Raw genomic sequence first — 20,237 nt, forward strand, 5'->3', positions numbered from 1 at the left:
TCTCTCATATTCCTGGACACCCAATGCTTCAGTCTTCTAGCCACACTGAACATTTCAGTGTTATGAAGTCTCAAAGGAAATGTAGCCTCTTTTTGCTCCCTTAGGTAAATGTTGTTTTTCTTTCTCCCTCCTTCCTCCGTTTTTTTGAGGTTCTCACCTTCACTTACACCTATCAATGTTATGGTGCCTTCCTTAGTCTATCGAAACTTGTTCTCCTCTCTTTTTGTAGGGAATAAGACATTGTCATTCTGCTACATCAAAAACAGAAAATGCTGGAAAAACTCAGCAGGTCTAACAGCATCTGTGGAGAGACAAAAAAACAGAGTTAATGTTTCGAGTTCTAATGACTCTTCTTCAGAGTTTTTTCCAGCATTTTCTGCTTTTGTTTCAGATTTCCAGCATCTTCAGTATTTTGCTTTTTATCTTATTGTCATTCTACTGTTGGTCCTCCAGATGCTGTTGAACAGGATTTGATCTCGTAGATGTTGCTTTCAATTCCTGTCTATAAATTGTACACGTGATACACATGGATGTAATTTCTTCCAATGACTTTGAGAGACCCAGCCACCAAACCAAATGCCATGCTGTGGCTCTGCATTTGGCACTGCCTAAATGGCCTTGATGTAGGTACTTTAAGATTTTAAGTCTCAAGGCACTTGGGACTGCTATTCTACCATCGCATCCCAGTAAATCATTGATCACTGTCAGATGTGCTCACTGCTCAAAATACGATAGGATTGTGTGGGCATCAACTTTACGTTGCCCCGCCGGCGGCTTTTTAGGTGAGAGGGGTGTGAAATAGAAAGAATGGGCTTCCTGTTGGGTTCCCACCTGCCCTGACCGCTCAGCGATTTTACACTGGGGTGGGCAAGGCCTCAGATGGGCCGCCAGCCCCTTGCGCCATTGAAGCCCTTAATTATTGGCTGCCCAAGGGCTGTTTCCCACCCAGCCTCAATGTTTAGGCTGGCGGGAGGATTTCCGGACGCAGGGGAAGCCTGAAAATGATCAAGATGAGGTCTCAGGCGGGAAGGGGAAGGCTGCCTCCATCAGAAGTCTCATTCTAACTTTGGGCCCCCTCATCCTACTTAAGGCCTGAGGGCCCCTGGACCTCCTTCCCCCACCCTGGCCTCTCCCCCCGATATCCCAGTTGCCCACTTTCCACCGCCCTCCCCCACCCTCCAAACCTTCCCTACCCTCCCAGCCCTGGGACCCTGAAAACCTACCATTCCGCCTGGTCCCGGGACTTAGGCTCTGTCATCTTCAAGTACTTCCTTGTCTGTTTGCTCCTGTCGCTGCAGGGACGAGAGAGCTGCCAGCCAATCAGATTGGCCAGCAACTCTCTAAGTCGAGACTTCCACCAGAGTGAGGGCTGGAAGTCTCGCCTGCAGACAACTGACACTCATTCGAGGGTGAAATGGGTGTGGGGCAGACAGCGTCAGCTGGGATTTGTTCCCCACCCAATCTTCTGATGGCGGGACAGAAAACCCTGCCTTCCGAAATGTCAAATTGGCCATCCTCTAACGCAAAATTCTCTGATCTGCTGCATTCCTCATCCGATTTTTCAGCCTCTTTGAATTCAGTCAATCTTTGTGCAGTTGCCAGTAATGTATGGATTGTCATTGTAGCAAACTCCTCAACTTCTTCCACAAATTCATTATTGTGTTTTTCTGGATTCTCTATCTCAATGGCCAGGGTTTTCCGTGCCCGCTAATGTTGGGCGCGTTCGGCATCCTGAGCGGACAATATGCGGAGGAGCCAAAAATCGGTTTCGCGACGTCGTGAAACCAGTTTGCCACGTCCGCTCTGCCCCCGCAATGGCAGACCACGGTCCCCACCATTGGACATTAGGAACCTCATTGTAATACATCAGCATATCATTATAAGGCCAGCCCCCCGGACTCATCTCCCCCACTGGATCATCCACCCACGTCAGCACGAAAATACGCCGGTGCAGAACACGTCTTGACAACTGTGATGTGCAAAATTTGGAACTTACTGCCAGGGTCTTGCTCACTTCGTGGACATCTGAGGAGCAGAAGATTATGGAGTCTGACAGCAACAGGATCCTGCAGGAACGTCCATGACATGCTGGGCGGATTCTCATGGACGCGGGTCTGCTGTGAAGCAGCTCACGGAAGTTGGAAAGTCACTGTTGATGCTCACAATGCATGATGGTCAAGGGGGTGGGAGAGGAAGGTCTAGGATTGACTGGGAGAGGAAGACATGTCGGGGGGGGGCATTGGTTGAGGTTGGGAGGGGGGAATGAAGCAGTTGAGGAGTCAGGTTAGGATGGGGAAATGAAGATGTCAGGGGGGTGATGTCGGGGGCAGGGAGTATGGGGGGAGGAGGAGGTAACGGGGAGCAGATGGCAACCGGGGAGGTATGTGTACGGGGGTTCGTGGAAAGTGTAAGGGAAGGAGTCCGGAGAGGGGAAGGAATCCAGGGGGAGGAAGGAGGCAGAGAGGGGAAGACGTCCAGCGGGAGGAAGGAGTATGGAGTGGGGAAGGAGTCTGGGGGGAGGAAGGAGTGCGAAGACAGCAGGGAGTAAGAGTGGAGGAAGTGGTAAGGGTGTAGGAAAGATTTGGAAAGGAGGAAGGAGTAAAGCTGGAGGAAGGAGTGAGGCTAGAGGAAGAGATGCGGCTGGCAGAAGGTGTTGGAAGGACTAAGGGTGGCAGAAGAAGTAAGGGTGTCTGAAGGAAGTCAGGAAGGGGGAGTGACTAAGTGCAGGATGAGTCTGGTGTTGAGGGGGTGCAGGGAGGTGGTGGGAGGAGTAAGGGGGGAAGGGCTTCCAGGGGGAAGGGATCTGGAAGGGAGAGGGGGTTCTATGTGGGAAGGAATCCATGGGGGAAAGGGAGGGGTTCAGCAGGGGGAGGGGTCCAGAGGGGGGCATGCCGAGGTGAACATGCAAGGGAGGGGTCCGATGGGCCTGTGACTGCCTCCTGGTGAAAGAGTGAGGGTAGGTGTTGTGTGAGGGAATGGTGAGAATGACCAAGGGCAGAGTGAGGTGGTAGCGTGGGTGGGTGAGGGTTCAATGGCAGTGGTAGAAGGGACAGCGAGGGTGGTTGTTGGGGAGGAGGAGGCAGACAGGGACCCTAGGGGTGGGAAGGAGGAGGTCGGGGAGGTGAATGTGGATGGGGGTGGGATTTTCAGGAAGGAAGGGAATGTGCACATTCACCTGGACATCCCCAAAGGAAAAGAGTTGTGGCTGTTTGGTCATGGAGGTGAGGCAGAAGGTCATGCCGGTGGGGGGGTCAACTGTGATGGGGGAAAGGAATTGGGTGACTGGTGGAGGGGAAAAGGTGGGGGAGCTGATGAAAAACAGAATCCAGACCATGCTGTCCAAATCAAAAGTGAAACAAGAGTCGTGGTGGGCGAGATCAGGTGCTGCATGGGAGGGTGATCATTGGGTGGGCGGAGATGCAGGTCAGCTCAGATGGACAACAGAAAGAGAACCCTTGCAGGCAGCATTCAGCTCAGGACATTGAGGTGAGTTTGTAATGTGAAGGATCTGCATGCATTGGTGAGTGCTTAGACGTGGTTCTGAAGCCAGCCACACACACACTTCTCCCTCCAGAATCACTTGTGGGTCAGCTGTTCCCTCCGCGGTGACAGAGGACAAGGTTGAGGGGCTCACAGGCAATAGGGACTTGGAAGGAGAGGGCAGACTCTAATATTCCTGAGTGGATGACCCAGGGGTGTCCAGCTGCCACTCCTCCTGCCTTCAGGTGCCTGGGGACCCCAGCCTGACTCCTCGAGGGGAAGGAGCACCTGGCGGGTCGTTGGGGTGCCCCGTTTCTCTCTCATGTTGTCACTTCAGAAACTCACCCATGGTTACTGTGGTGGACTGCAGGTCTGCACACACCTGCCCATTCTGCTGGACCAGGGTCTCCATGGCTTCTGCCATCCCTCCCATGGAGACCTCCATGTGGGCACATGTGGGCACCATATCATTAGGCAGACGCACTTCTCTGACTTGCATGCCACTCTGCTGTGGGCTTCCAACAGCTCTGTGTGGTGATCCCACACCATCTGTTGACTCTCCACGGTGAGTTGGAAGGCCAAATCTAGAAGCTCGTCATCTGACTCGGACTTCACAGATGCCTGACCTCCAGCAGTCCTCCGAGTGCCAGTGAGCTTGGACGTACCTGCCTCCTGCTGCTGCGGGCATGGGTCCATGCAGTGACCACCAGGTTGTGAACCCGAGCCTGCTCTAGATCTAGGTCCCATCGAGGTGTGTCTCTGCGCTGGTGCAGGGTGTGGGTAAACACTGCGATGGGTGATTGCAGGCTGCTTATTTCCAGCTTTTTAATGGAGGAGGTGTCCTCTTGGCTGGAGGGGAGGACATGGATGGAGCTGAGGGACTGGCTGGCTAAGGGCGACAGTCGCTTGGCAGAACTCCCTGTGAACCAAAGTAGAGGTAAGTAGGGCATGGCAGCAGAGTCAAAAGCAGGAGAGAGAACACTCACATTTACGTTGAGAGAGGGATGATGTGGTGCAAGATCCTTACAAGGGTGTTCGCCGCCAACCTGACCGTCACTGCGGGCATGGTCCACCTCCTCACCAGTCAGCACAATGGCACATTCCTCAAAGTGAATGAGTGGCCTAATGTGGGCCAGTCACCCCCAGTCTCGGGCCTCTTCCAGCTGATGTGAGCCAGCTTCTCCTGCATGAAAACATGGAGAGAGTGAGAGTAGGACACATGGCACTGTGTGGAATATTTGTGTGGTGAGCGGAGCCGTGGACAGGGAGAGGACATGAGCTGAAGAGGGTATGAGTCTGATGGAGATGTGAGGGTGTGTGTGAGAGTTAGCGGTGCTGTCCCTTGAGATGTGAGGTCCCTGTGGGTGTGTGATGGGCTAGTGTGTGAGTAGCGAGTGATGAGAAGAATGAAGTACCTTGGCGGAACAGATGAGACCATTCATCCTGTAGTAACACTGGGTGGCTTTCCTCTTTTACAGGGCATTGGCGCTGACCTCTGCTGCCACCATCTCCCAAGCCTAATTAGTGAGGTTTCTGCCCATCCTGTGGCCAGAGCGGAGGTAGAAGACATCACGGGCGAGCCTCCATTGAGTCAAAAGGTGCTCGAGGGACACATCATTCAACCTGGGGCCTGCAGTCTCTTTGCTATTCAGGGCAGTCGTGGGCTGGAAGCATTGAGAGGTGTGCACGTGACTGCACTTTAAATATGGCACCCAGCATGCTGAAGTGGCGAGGTGATGGTGTAGCGGGCGAATGAAAACAGCATGTTTCCTGGGAATGCATAACTAATGCGGCGGGTTTGGGACGGGTGTGAAAATCTGGGACGATTCTGCCCAACGTGTGATAATGCATCTGCTGTGCTCGGATGTTTCCCTTGAACATGGACCGTATGAGTGTCAAACCTTATCAACCTTAATTTAAACCTTTGAACTCTTGATGGCATCGCTGTGAGCTCTTTTGAATTCAATAGTGTGACTTAAGGTTTATGTTCTTTTTCTACCATAATATGAAGGCCCATGACATAGTCAGCAAGTTTATCACATGGCAGCCCACGTGGCTGCTAATGTTTCCTTTTCGATTACTTCGTGTCCCTTCACTGTAGCTGTTAATGACCGTGACGTATAATAGGCTGGTCTGTATTTTCCATGGCCTGAATTTTATCCTTGGCAGACACGCGCGATCGGCAGACCCAGGAGCAGCCAGGAAACAAACCGCCGACCACCATTGACCCCCAACTGTGATTTCATGCTGGCTGGCCAATTAACAGCCAGCCGGTGTGTGAAACGTGCGCTGTAGGGCTCAGCGCTGCTGGGGTGGGGCTGGGAAGAGGGCAGGCAATGATGATTTGGCGGGCGTGGGGGAGCGCTGCGAGAAAGGTCCCTGATAGCAGACAGCTGCCTCAGCGAGCTGGAGACCTAAAAAAGTGAAATTAAAGGTTTTAAGAGCTGAAGAAAAGTGTCCACGCATCATAATCAATCACCTGAAAATATATCTAATATAAGTGCTGTCTACGGAAATTTACTCTTATTTTATTTCATCATGGAAATTTCATCCCGCCCTTGGATGAGGTTTTTCTGAAAAATGCAAAAGCTGCCTGTTAGGTTGGATGGGCAACGAAAAATCAAATGCACCGTTAATGGGCTTAATTACCCTCTTAGTTGTTGACAGATGCGCTTCTGACTTTTGCTTGCGTCTGCCAAGCAAAATATCGCGCAAGTGCGCAATGATGTTGGGACTTTCAACCAATGTCTTCTCGTGCGATTTTACGGCTGATTGGGTCGTAAAATTCTGCCCCATCTCTTTATACCTATAACAGTACTGCACTCAACCCTGCAGAGGTCACGTGAGCTGCTATTATTGCAGGTAACTCCAGATCGTAATGTTTTAAGGAACCCATTTTTATTTTTCTTGGTCTGTGGCTTTAAAATTGGCCTGTGGCTTAAAAAACAGTCATGGCTGCAGTTGAAAGACATGTTCACCGGAATAGGATGAGGAATATTTACAACGTTTCTACCAGTGAACAAAGTGTGCCATAAAAAAACAGGATGGTGCTAGAAAGGAGCCCTGGACGAAGGGGAACTGCCTGACGGCAGCATTTTAATTGGCTCCTGAGCAGGTGACCAGAGTTTTGTATGGTAACCGTGCAGCTAGTACAGCTCCTAGCCTGCAAAGAAGAAAGACCTAAAGCTTCTCTCTCCTGTGTTTGTAAGGTTCCAGTAATTCTGCCATTGTAGCTAGCTGGCTATTCCTCACATCTCTGTAATCTGCTGTCTCTGAAAACCCCTGTCAAGAGGGAAAGGGGAAAAATCACTAGTAGAGACATTGAAAAGCAAGTTTTCAACCAGTGAAACATAGGCTGAAAGTGTTGGGAGATAGCCTTGTGTCATCAACAACAAACTGCAAGGAATTTGGAAGACATCAGTCAAAATCAACCCATCTCATCCTGTACTCCAGATTGGTGCTATTGAACTGCTTTATCTCACCCTTAAAATCCATATTTTGTGTGTTTTGTGTGTGTTTATGTATTGGGGTTTAAGAAGGGGGTAGAGTTTAAGTTATAGAGTTAAAAGTATGCAGTTCATATTTTTTGTTGCTATTAGTTAAAGACAATTTGTTCAATAAATGGTCATTTACTTATTAAGTTTACAAATTTGGTGCTCGTATTCCGTTAACCTAAATTAAACAGTTCGGGAGAATTGGGTCAATCTGGTGCTTTGGTCAAACATTTCACATTTGTTGCAGCTCGGCGAACAATGGGGCTTGATATTACAGCGCACTATCCCCAGTGAGTCATGACAATGTGCTAATATCTCTGTTGACATCAACGTCTCAATGATTTTTTCAAATGATTTCTGGTGTGCTTCCTCCCAACACCATTCATTGTTTTGGTGTAACAGTTAACGTATTAGCTCGTTGACATCTGTTAAACTTTGTTTAGAAATTTTGCCACTTGATCCACCATTCCCATGAACCTTTGTAACTCCGTGATTCCTTGGAGCTGAAATTTCTTTTATGACTCTAGTCTAAAGTGGACAACCTTTATTCCAGATGCACTCACTATGTGACCAAGAAACCTGATTGTTGAATGTGAAAACTCGCACTTATTGTTGAGTGTCAATCTGCCTCTTGTAGTCTTCTCAATGCTGCTCTCACTCTCATGTCATGTTCAGCTTGAATGGACCCATGTATCAACACATCATTCATTGGCAAAACAACTCCGTGTAAACCGTCTAAAAGATTTAACATTGTTCTTTGAAAGATCTCTGATGCTAATATTATTCCAAAGGGTAACCTGTTATAGTGCGGTTGATGGAGTTTACATGGATTTCAGCAAAGCCTTTGACAAGGTCCCACATGGGAGACTTATAAAGAAGGCAAATGCACATGGGATACAGGATAATTTGATAAAGTGGATTCAAAATTGGCTTAGTTGCAGGAGACAGATGGTGATGACAGAAGGATGCTTTAGTGACTGGAAGCCAGTGTCCAGTGGCGTACCACAGGGATCTGTGCTGGGTCCCCTATTATTTGTCATTTATATAAACGACATAGATGACTATGTGGGTGGTAGGATTAATAAGTTTGCTGATGATACAAAGATTGGCCGGGTGGTTAACAGTGAAGGTAAGTGTCTTGGGCTACAGGAAGATACAGATGGGATGGTCAAATGGGCAGATAAGTGGCAGATAGAATTTAACCCGAAAAAGATTGAGGTGATACACTTTGGAAGGAGTAATTTGACAAGGAAGCATTCAATGAACGGCATGACACTAGGAAGTTCTGAGGAACAAAGGGACCTTGGCGTGTGTGTCCATAGATCTCTGAAGGCGAAGGGGCATGTTAGTGGGGTGGTGAAAAAGGCATACGGGATACTTGCCTTTATCAGTCAAGGCATAGATTACAAAAGTAGGGAGATCATTTTGGAGTTGTATAGAACCTTGGTGAGGCCACAGCTGGAGTACTGTGTGCAGTTCTGGTCACCACATGAGAGGAAGGATGTGATTGCACTGGAGGGGATGCAGAGGAGATTCACCAGGATGTTGCCTGGGATGAAACATTTAAGTTATGAAGAGAGGTTGGATAGACTTAGGTTGTTTTTGTTGGAGCAGAGAAGACTGAGAGGCGACCTGATCGAGGTGTACAAGATTATGAGGGGCATGGACAGGGTGGATAGGGAGCAGCTGTTCCCCTTAGTTGAAGGGTCAGTCACAAGGGGACATAAGTTCAAGGTGAGGGGCAGGAGGTTTAGGGGGGATGTGAGGAAAAACTTTTTTACTCGGAGGGTGGTGACGGTCTGGAATGCGCTGCCTGGGAGGGTGATGGAGGCAGGTTGCCTCACATCCTTTAAAAAGTACCTGGATGAGAACTTGGCACGTCATAACATTCAAGGCTCTGGGCCAAGTGCTGGTAAATGGGATTAGGTAGGTAGGTCAGGTGTTTCTCATGTGTTGGTGCAGACCCGATGGGCTGAAGGGCCTCTTCTGCACTGTGTGATTCTGTGATTCTGTGAAACAGAATCTTTCAAATAGTTTCATGGAAGTCGTAAGAACCTGAGACTCCCCTTCAAGTGGTATTTGCCAGGATCCTCTGTGAGTGTGCCTACATTAGAGAATATTGAGCTCTTCCCTAATTTTGCTAAACTTTCATCTGCTGATATCATTGGATGTCTTTTCACAGCTTTATTAACTTGTGTGAGATCAACATATATCATGGAACCATTTGGCTTCAGAACTGGCGCCATCTCTGAGCACCAACCCGTTGGCTCTTTTACAGGTGAAATGACCCCTTGTCTTACCATTGAGTCGATTTCTTTCTTTACCTTTGGAAGTAAAGGGTGTGGAACCTTGCTGGGCATATATAAGCATATTGGTTTCACTTCTGGGCTTAGTGTTCTATGAGATATAGGCCTGAGTTTTTAGGTCAGCGGGCAAGAGCGATCGGTGGGCCCAGGATCGGCTGGGGAACAGGCTGCTGACCGCAATCGGCCCCCCAACTGTGATTTCACGCCAATTTTCACAATTAACGGCCAATCAGCATAAAACACGTGCTGAGAAGCTCAGCGCTGCCGTGGTGTGGTCGGGAAGAGGGCAGGCGCTGAGTCAACGTGGGCGCGGGCCAGCACTGAGAGAAAACGCCCTGAAAGCAAAAAGCTGTGTCAGGGAGCTGAAGACCTGAAAAACCATGGAAAAAAGGTTTCAGAGGCTGAATGAAAGTGCCCATGCATCATAATAAATCCCTTGAAAATTTAGCTACTGAAAATGCTGTCCACAGAAATTTATTTATATTTTATTTCATCACGGAAACCTCATCCCGCCCGTGGATGAGGTTTCATGAAAAATGTGAAGGCCGCCTGGCCGATTTGCCCGTCCACCAACCACAAGGTTGGACGGACCACAAAAAATCGGAGTCAATTGTTCCATTAATGGGCTTAATTGCCCTCTTAATTGCTGACAGGCACACTTCTGACCTTGGCGCGCGCCTGCCAACTGAAATATCAGGCGAGCGAGGGATTACACTCGCCTGATGTCGCCGCGCCCGATTTCACTCCGGATCAGGTCGGGCATGCGCCCGCCTGCCTGCTAAAAATTCTGCCCATCGCTTTTAGTTTTCCCAGTCCTGTAAATAACTTTGGGAATTCTGCTCTGAGTTCTCCTGATTGACCTTCACCATTTTTTATTTCTTCTCTTCTGGGAACTAGATTCAATTCCATACATGCCTTTTTGCTTAAAGGTGGACAACTCTGATCTTGAATTACATACAGTATTTTGGTAATTCTTTTCTCTCTGTAGTAGCTGTTAGTTCTTCCAGAAGCTTCAGCTTTGTTCCTCCTGGTTTGTGTAGCTTTTTGTAGGATGTTTAAAGAACTCTCTTGTTTACCCAAGGTTCTCTCAACTCACCATTCCCATGAACAATTGTAACTCCATGACGGCCCTTGGAGCTGGAAATTCTTTTATGACTCTTGTCTGGAAGAACTGAAACTGCTGCTTCAGTACCCAGTTTAAAGTGTGTCCTGTGACCTTCTACCAGGATCTCAGTACGCCAACAGTTTCCACTTTCGTCTTTAATTTCTCCTAAGAAGGATATCTTGTGAATCTTCAACTTCATGGACTCTGTTTCCTTTTAAAAGTTTCTCCTTTTGAGCGTTCTCTCCTTTCTTTCTACAGTGACATGCTGCCTGAAAATACCCCATCTTTTTGCAGTAATGGTATTGTGCGTCTTTGGTGAGACAATTCCTGCGCCCACGCTATTCTCTTCCACATCAGCCAGTTTGAGCTGCTGCCATTTATTGCTTTTCATGTGTCTCATTCTCTCTATTTTCACTTTTTTATGTGCAAGTGTGGCACGTTCTCTCTAGTTTCCCTTTATTATATCAGACAAATTCAACGGTTTCTGTTACCCTAGGCTTCAGGCTGCCTCTCTTCTCTCTCCCTCTCTCTCTCTCTCTCCTTTGACTACCAATCCGTTCTGCCTCCTTATCTCAGCTTGCCTACTTAAATGTGTCACCGTCACCAATGTCAAGTCTTCCCAGGACTAAAATGTATCTGATAATGCATCATCCATTACTCCACCAAATACTCTGTTGTAAATTAGCCCCTCTGTCAGATTATCATACTTTCTTCTGCTAATCAGTACAAATGCGTTGATGCATTCCCCATTCCTCTGGGCGTGTTTATTGAACTTTGTGCATTCCACGATGGTGTTCTTGCTGAGATTGAAATTTATCTCCAGTCCATCAATAACTTCGGCATATGTGGCTTTACCTTCATCGATCTGCAGGGTAACTAAAGTGTCGTCAACACAGTCGTCCATTGTGTACAAAAGTGTACTGACCTGGCTACAGTTTGGCTTCACTGTGAAACCCGATGCTGTACGAAATCAAGCAAATCCCTTCTACCATCTTGGCCATGGTTCAGCCTGATTTAGGCCTGCAACTTTCTTGAAGCACTTTGGCAGTGGTAGAGATCTTTCTAGTGCCATCCTTTTACTGCTTGCCGCCATACATTATTGTGTTATTAGGTTGAAGTAGTTTCAGTAAATCCCACAGACTGTTAGCTGCAAACACTCTAACTTTATTGTAACATATTTACAGTTATGAGAACTCTCCTTTACACTAACTTCCTTCCATGATGCTTTCTCCTGGACACTCAGATCACATGGGTATATGTCACTTCCTTCACCGACTATTACAGTTAACCCTTTTTGGGACTTAGTCTAACAAAGTCCATTACACCACAGAAGTCAAGAGAAATTAAATGGCAAAAAAGACGATGGTGCAAAGTAAAAAGGGATGATAATGGATAAGTAAAGAATGATAAGTGGCCTAGAGGAGGTGTAAATGGTGATAGAAGATTCACCACTGACAACTATGTCTGAAAAAAATGGTAGGTGGTAATGATTTGAAATTGTTGAATTTATGGTTGAGTCTGGAAAGCTGTACAGGAACTAATGGAAAGATGAGGTGCTATTCCTCGAATCTACATTGAGCTCCATTAGAATAGTGTAGGAGGTTGTCACAGACATGTCAGAGTCGGAGTGGAACAGATAATTAAAATGAAAGGCACCCGGAAGTTCAGGGTCACGTTTGTGGATTGAATGGAGGTGTTCCACAAAGCGAACACCCAATCTGCATTTGGTCTCTCCAAGGTTGAGGGGACAGCATTGTGAGCAGTGAATACAGTAGACTAAATTGAAAGGAGTAGAAGTAAATCGATGCTTTACTTGGAAGGAATGTTTAAGACCCTGAATGATGGGAAGGGGTAAAAGGGCAGGTGTTGCATTTAAAATATTTGGCTTTATATCTTTGTTACAGTATCAAACTGAGGAATTATTTACTGTGTTATTTCACCCAATCTAAAGTCAAAATCCTAAGTTCTCTATTTTACTTCTATGTAAAAGCAATTACTTTGAAATTGCTTTGAGGCACATAATATTTAAGGATTAGTTAAAGAGCTTTTCCCATGCCTGTATATAGCTCTCATTCCATAAGAAAGTGCAGAATTAGGGAGGACCTGGTCCATCAGGCCCATTCGTTCTAACAGGCCTATTAATTAAACAAAGCTTTACTCAGTTGAATTTCCTGAGGGATTACAGGTAAATGTTTCAAGGATACACTTTCCCCCGGTAATGTAACAAAACTCTAGAAAATGAATCTGAATTTTTTTTCCACATATAGCCACTGCCACAGCACTCAACCCTAAGCCACTGTTTTCCACTGGCATCACCAACATAGTCTGGAGAACCGGACTTACATTATCTATAAACAATGCGATCATTTCCATTCATCCATGCTCATCCTTCAAATTCTACTCTGGTTTATCCTGTCATTGTTTCTAGGATTTCTAGCATTAACGCTTTTTGTTGGAAGTTAATTCCACATAATTACTCCACCATGCAGAAAAAGGACTTCTCATTCCTATTTTTAGCTGTTCAATAAAATACGAGAGAATTGCCTGATTTATATTTTTAATTTACAACAGAGCAATGGTTTTGTTGGGTTCTGCAGCCTTGAAATTTACAATTCCTGTAAGTGCTATTTCATTGATGGAAAGGAGAAACTGATGATTCTTTAACACTGGTCAAGTATTTAGCCAACAGTGACGTGCATGATTTTCGATATATTTTAGTGAAATGCTTTGAAGAAATATGGGGAAACACAAATACGTTTTCATTGGAATAGATGCCCCCTCACCCCAAGGCATGTGAAGGAATTAAGAAATAAAGCAATATGTTACTGAAATGGCTAAGCAACGAAGAAAGGTTCCAAGAAATTGCATGACTTGAAGAATGGCATCAAGGATATTTCCATATATTTATGGACATGAAGGAAAGAAATAGTTGAAAAAAATATGTAGAAATGAAATGGCAGAGGTGAAATTGTAGGGTTCTTCAAATTATCCCATACAGTCCAGGATGGGATATAGAACGCACTGCTGGAAGGAACTCCCATGCAAGCCAGATCAGCACGTTTCAATCTCCACTAATCCTATACTCAAAGGCTAAAGCAGTGGTCTCCAAACCATGGATCGTGGATCACAGAAATAGTGGTTCCGAGAAATTAAATCACTCCAATCTCCTACTCCCTCATATTGTCCAGGCAGTGGGAGCAACCCATCACATGACAAACTCCTGGCATTGGATAATTTGATTGGCTGTAGCGGCTCTGATCAAGTGTGCTGCGATGTAACTATGCATTTATGTTTTCTGGAGTGGTTTCTTGGAGTGTGGCGATGGTCGCAGGCCTGAATTTGGCGATTAGCAGCAGCCTGCTTACCAAGGGTCTGGGAATTTCGTCACAGATTTTCATATTTATATATTGTATCATATGTTGATCCATAATATACAAACTTTAATAATTATATACTGAATGCTACTATACTGCTTTATTGCTGTTTTGATTGCGTTGGCATCAGGCATTGTAATAATTTTCATGTGTTAAAATGGAATCATATTGGAAAATAATTTGCGAAGCATTGAGCTAAAGGCTGAAGATTTACTTGTTACCTGCCTGTTTCCAGAAAGTGTAGTTGACACTACAGATTTCTAATATACTTGTATTCATTTCAAAATGTGTTCTAATATAATTCTGCTCCACAAAATGTATTAATTGCTAACTATCCTGCCTGATGTACCACGCATATAGACTACATGTGAATAAATGGCAAAGTTATCATTGTGCTGAAATTATGCTAAAGCATTGGCTTAAAGATTGTCTTTAAATGCAAACAGTTGCAATTAAGTTATCTGGATTAATGCAGTGAGTTATGGGAGTGCACTAATAAAGTTTTAAGAAAGTGGATTAGGTGGCTCTCTGTATTTTGTTCTAGCATATTAAATTTGGAAAAATATAACTTTAATGTCCTTTATAACCTCCAAAGGCCTTAAGTATGGCAAGTTTCTAAAATACTTTAGTTTTGTTTTTTATATGGAGTAACTTTTACATGCTTTATCCTATTTCTAAATTCTACAGAGGAGTTTGATCCAAGGTTTGTGCACTCCAGAGAACTACAGCATCTGTGTGAAAAAACAAGATGAGGTATTAAACGAAAGCACCTTCAGATTTGCAACATTTAGAGTTTTTCTTTTTAGCTCGACATGTAAACTTACAAGGTCAGTGACCAAACTATCAGTAGGATTTTCTTAACTTGTGAAGAATCCAATGATTGACACTGCATTAAAGAAAGTTGAGGATTCTTGGAGCATAAGAAGGTACAGAACAGGAAAAGACCATTACAATGTTTGTAAAATTTAACAGGAATAAACTATACATGCAGCAGCTTCACATAACAAAGGCAGTGTGATATGACTGGCCCAAACAGATAAATTGTGGACATTCTCAATATCAATGCATGAAGAATCAAGTACTTGCATTTGTTTCAAAGGAAAGCTGTTCTCATTAGAACCTGTTCTGAGGGCTGAACATCAACTGCCCTAACATATCTCTATTGGTCAACATTAATCTCTTTCATCACTCTGTCAGCACTATGCTTACTCCAAAGGAGTCTGCAACAGGTGCTTTATACTTCTGTCACACGCGGCTCCTGTAATCAGTCTGCCTGTATGACTTGACGGTGAGTATCCCATCAGTCAGCTGAGACTGTTAATGCAGCAGTTAAAACTATTTCTGGAGGTGCCTTGATCCTGTATCTGCATGTCCCAGAGGGATGTCATGCTTGGGTCAGGAATTACATATACATGTAACTAGTAAGCCTGTCAGTGGTGGCATAAGGTATAAACAAGGAAAACACACATTTCTTCTGGCTGCTATACAGGATGTGATCTCTCTTCATGTAATTTCATACATCACTTTCATATCTTGACTTGGATATAATCAAATGATAAATGGTAATAAACATTGCAAAACTGAATTTCAACTCATTCATAGATGTAGTTACCACTATCACCCCCAATTCAATGTCCTGAACCAAATGCTTTTGTTTCTCCCAAACTCATTTTATGTTGTCTGGTATGCATTTTTCTACCCTGCATCCTCACATTGTTCAAGCCAAGATGTCTTGTGTCATCTTATAATACTCAGTTGTTCCAAGGACTTCAAAGCTGGAAATCTTATATCTCTCTGAGTTTCCCTTCTGAATACAATAGTGAAGCTAGCGGCAAATAAAGAGCTGAAATTGTGCCAGTAAATAGGGGCTGGAGTGCAGACTCAGAAATCCAGGGGAATGGAGTCCTGGACAATGAGATTGAAACCTTGGGAGGTGCACAATCAAGGCAGTCCAAGTTGGACTGGCTTTGGGGGAATTCAGAGGCTTCATCTTTGAAAGTGAAAAATTTGAAGTCCCTCATGAGGGAGGCAGACAGAGTTTCAATAAGACTGGTTGACTCACAGTGTTTACTGACATCTAGGTGGGTTGCTGAGAAATCTTTGGGATCTGTCTTGGTCACATTTGCTATATTTATATTTATATTTATATTTATATTTATGGTGTATTTGACCACAGTTTCCCTGTTAATTCACACGTAGCTTATATTAACCCTGAATGTTAGAATACAAAATAGATACTGTAAATTGTTTTATCTTTGTGACATTGCATTGTAAAGTTTATTTTTATTTTTTCAAAACCTGTGGATTCTTATGCTTTATTCTCTTAGTAAGTGTGTTAAATCTCAAACTTTGTCTACTTTAAACAAAAAGTTACTGGTCTCTAACTGGATCTTACCAAAAACTGGGGGTCTGGTCCACTATCATAGCACTATATCCCTTGATTCCCTGAAAGGCCAAAATCTGAAAATCTCAGCATTAAATATATTCAATGATGGAGCATCCAAAACCCTCTGGGGGTAATGAATTCCAATGATTCACAAGACTATGAGTGAAGAAATTTCTCCTCATCTCAGACCTAAAACGATCAACACCTTATCCTGAGACTGTGCCTCCTTGTTCTAGATTCCCCAGCCAGGGCAAACAACTTTGAGTGTTAAATCTGTTAGGCTGTTTCAGAATTTTGCATTTTCAATTAGATCACCCCTCATTCTTCTAAACTTAAGGAAATATAGGCCCAATTTACTCAACTTCTCAACATAGGACAACCCTCTCACCCTAAGGACTGATCTAGTGAACCTTTGTTATAACTTCTTTAAAATATATCCTTCCTTAAATATGGAGAACAAAACCATGCACTGTATTCTAGGTGTGGTCTAACTAAGCCCTACACAATTGTAGCAAGACTTCCTTGTCCTTGTACTCCAATCCCCTTGCAATAAGGCCAACATGCCATTTGCCTTCCTAATTGCTTGCTGCACCTGCATGCTAACTTTCTGTGTTCCTCATACAGTAGTTGTACAGTCCCTCTGAACATCAATATTAACAAGTTTTATGCCTTTAAAAGAAATTCTGATTTTCTATTCTTATGACCAAAGTAAATAATCTCATATTACCTCACATTATATTCCATCTGCCACCTTGTTGCTCACTCATTTAACCCATTTATATCTCTTTGCAGTCTTTTTGTGTCCTTGCAGTTTGTATTCCCATGTACCTTAATATCACCAGCAAACTTAAATACGTTACTCAAATACATTACTCTCTAAATCTTCACCTAAGTCATTTAGATTGTAAATAGCGGAGGCTCCAGGACTGATCATTGTGGCACTAGCTGCAGCCTGCCAACTTGAAAATGCACTGTTTATCCTTAATCTTTTCTTCCTGTCCATTAACCAATCCTCTAACCACACTAATATATTACCTTCAATTCCATGAGCCTTTATTATGGTAATAACATTTTGCGTGGTACCTTATTGAATGCCTTATGGAAATCCAAGAATACTAATTCACCGCTTTCCCTTTTAGTTGCATTCTCAAAAAACTCCGATAAATTTGTCAAACACGATTTCCCTTTCATAAAACCTGTCTGATCATGCCATGCTTTCTACGTGCATTTTTAAGACTTTCTTAATATTCAGTTCCAGCACTTTCTCAATGACTGATGTCAGGCCTGTGGCTCTGTGTTTTCTCTCTCCCCACTTTCTTGAATAATGATGTTACACTTGCTAACTTTCAGTTTGCTGGGACCATTCTAGAATCTAGACAATTTTGGAAAGTATTCACTATCGCTGCAGCTTTCTCTTTTAGAGCACTAGGGGCTGGATTTTTGGCTGGGCCACGGAATCTCACATGACGGCTCCCACCACAATGGGGATTGTCAGATTTTAGTCCCTTGTGTTTCTCCAGTAATTTTCACTGCTGGTATTAATTAGCTTAATTTCCTCACTCTTATTAGGCCCGAGGTTACTCTCTCTTTCTGGTATGTAACTTTACTTTTCATTCATAGGATGTGGGTGGCATTTATTGCCCATCTCTTATTGCCCTTGAAAACGTGGTGGTGAGCTGCCTTCTTGAACCGCTGCAGTCCATGTGGTGTAGGTACACTTGTGTCTCCTACTGTGAAGACAGACACAAAATGTTTGTTCAATGTCTCTGCCATTTCCCATGATAATTTCCCTGGCCTTTGCCTCTAAAGGACCAATATCTATTTTGGCCCAGATCTTCTTAGACCTGCATTCAAAAGAATGCTTTCAGAGTATCCTAGACTGTTGTTATCATTGAGTAAATGGCCATGACTTCTGCATGCTACCCACATCTCATGCTTTTTTCTATGGGTCCCAGCAAATTTGGGCTATAGGAATCGGTTTCAAGGCTCTTCTCATTGCTCAGCATCTAGTACTTAAACGGGCCAGAACTTCTGAGGAGTGGAAATCACAGTCGGATTGCGCCTCCCCTCCTTTTTACTTACCCAGGTCGGGAGCTGCACATATCTCTCCCATTCTTCTCACCGGGGCCTGGTGAGTAATGTGCAGCATACCTGGTTCCTGAGGCCTAACAGTGCAGGGCAGCAGCATCAGGGGGAGTGAAGGCATGCCCTCTTTTACAGCACTTGCTGGTGAAAACCAGGTAAGTTTAAAGGTTCCTGCGTTTAAAGGCAGTCTGAGAAACCAGGGGAATGTAAGTGGGGTGGGAGGGGTAGTTGGGTGGGGGGGAGGGTAGTTGGGGCAGGGAGGGAGTCAACATGTGGGGGCTTGTTCGGAAGGGCCTGGAGGGTGATCAGAAGGTTTGGGGGGGTAGTGGAGGTTTGGGACGGTAGTTGGGGAGGTTGAGGGGGATCGCTGAGGATGTCGGGAGTGGGAGGGCGATGAACAGTGGTTTAGTGGGGGGTTCAGTGGGGTGTCAGGGAGTCAGTAACATTGTTACCCAGAAGTTAGAAGTGGATTTAATTCCTCTAACTTTCCCTGGGTAGCTATTCTGCTAAGAGATTGGAACCATTCAAAGGCTCCGATTTAAATCAGAGTTTCGAATGGTTCGCAGTGCAGGGTAATTGCCCATTGGAAGTTTAAACTTCCCAGGCAATTTCCATGCAGTCTTTGCATGGGGAATTCCTGGGGTTCCCCCAGTGGATCTTCTGGGGTACATCTGCGGTGGAACACCCCAGAGATCGGAACTTCTGGGTCAATGTTTCCAGGGTCTGACTGGCCAGAACTTCGTGCAGTCTGAACAGAGCACAGTTTCCTCTGATTTGTATTCTATTGTTTTGGCTATATAGTTAAACATTTTACTGACTTTATTTATTGCTGCTATGTTGGTTAGACATCTTGAGTAAACAAAAACCTTCTGTTCTGTTGAAGGGTCATGAGGACTCGAAACGTCAACTCTTTTCTTCTCCGCCGATGCTGCCAGACCTGCTGAGTTTTTCCAGGTAATTCTGTTTTTGTTTTGGATTTCCAGCATCCGCAGTTTTTTTGTTTTTAGACATCTTGAGTGTTGACTTTACTAATATACCTAGATTCCTTTTGGCTTTTCCCAAGGTTGTGTCATCACCGTTCACAGAGCAGGCGTGTAATTGACTATTCTCTTCTTATTTGTAGAACTTTATACATGCATATGTTAAATTTCAACTGCCCTTTTTCTGCCCAGTAGTATGTTTTCAGCCAGCTTGTTCTGTAATTTCTGCCTCCTCTGATTCTACTTCCCTTTCCAGTTGTTATTATCATCTACAAAGCTGACCATTTTATATTGAGTTGCTGAATCCAAGTCATTAATGGAATTTAGAAACAGATGTGGTTGTGATACCAAACCCTGGAGTAGACTGCTCAGTCTTCTTTCCATCATGACATAGCTCGTCTATTGAGTACTCCATTTTTGCTCTTCAGCTAATTTGCTGAAGCTCTACAGCTTTGAGCTTTTGTGAACAACTTTGGAGAACTACGTAAACCATGTTGTTTGTTCTTCTACAATTTTAAGAAAGTTGGTCGAGCAAGGTTTTATCCTTCTGAATGAGTGTTAATGTTGTTTATGAGGTTACAGCTGTATAGATGTTCTTGAATTTTAACCCTGTTATCAATTCATTTATTTTACATGGAATGGGAGCATAACCAATGTTCTACAGTGCCAGCCTCTGTTTTGTTATTCTTTTAGAATATGGGCACCACATTATCCTGTTTCCAATCTGATGATGCCTTATCAGTGTCCCGTAACACTCATACAATAATTGTCAATGCCTCACAAACCTCCTCCATGGCCTTTCTCAACAGTGTCGGATAAATACCATCTATCCCTGAAGATTTAATTTGTTTTGATTGATTTTCCTTAGGTTATCTGCTATCTGGGGACAACATGTTTTTCATGTCTTCTCCTGTGAGTACTTGTAGGAAGTAATTATCTCTGTGCCTTCCCCAAATTAAAATACATCTGCATGCTGCTTGTACAGAATGGTAGTATCATAGAGCGAGCCTGGAAATATTTTATAGAA

Source organism: Carcharodon carcharias, chromosome 7 (genome assembly GCF_017639515.1).
Source record: "Carcharodon carcharias isolate sCarCar2 chromosome 7, sCarCar2.pri, whole genome shotgun sequence".
Taxonomy (NCBI): Eukaryota; Metazoa; Chordata; class Chondrichthyes; order Lamniformes; family Lamnidae; genus Carcharodon; species Carcharodon carcharias.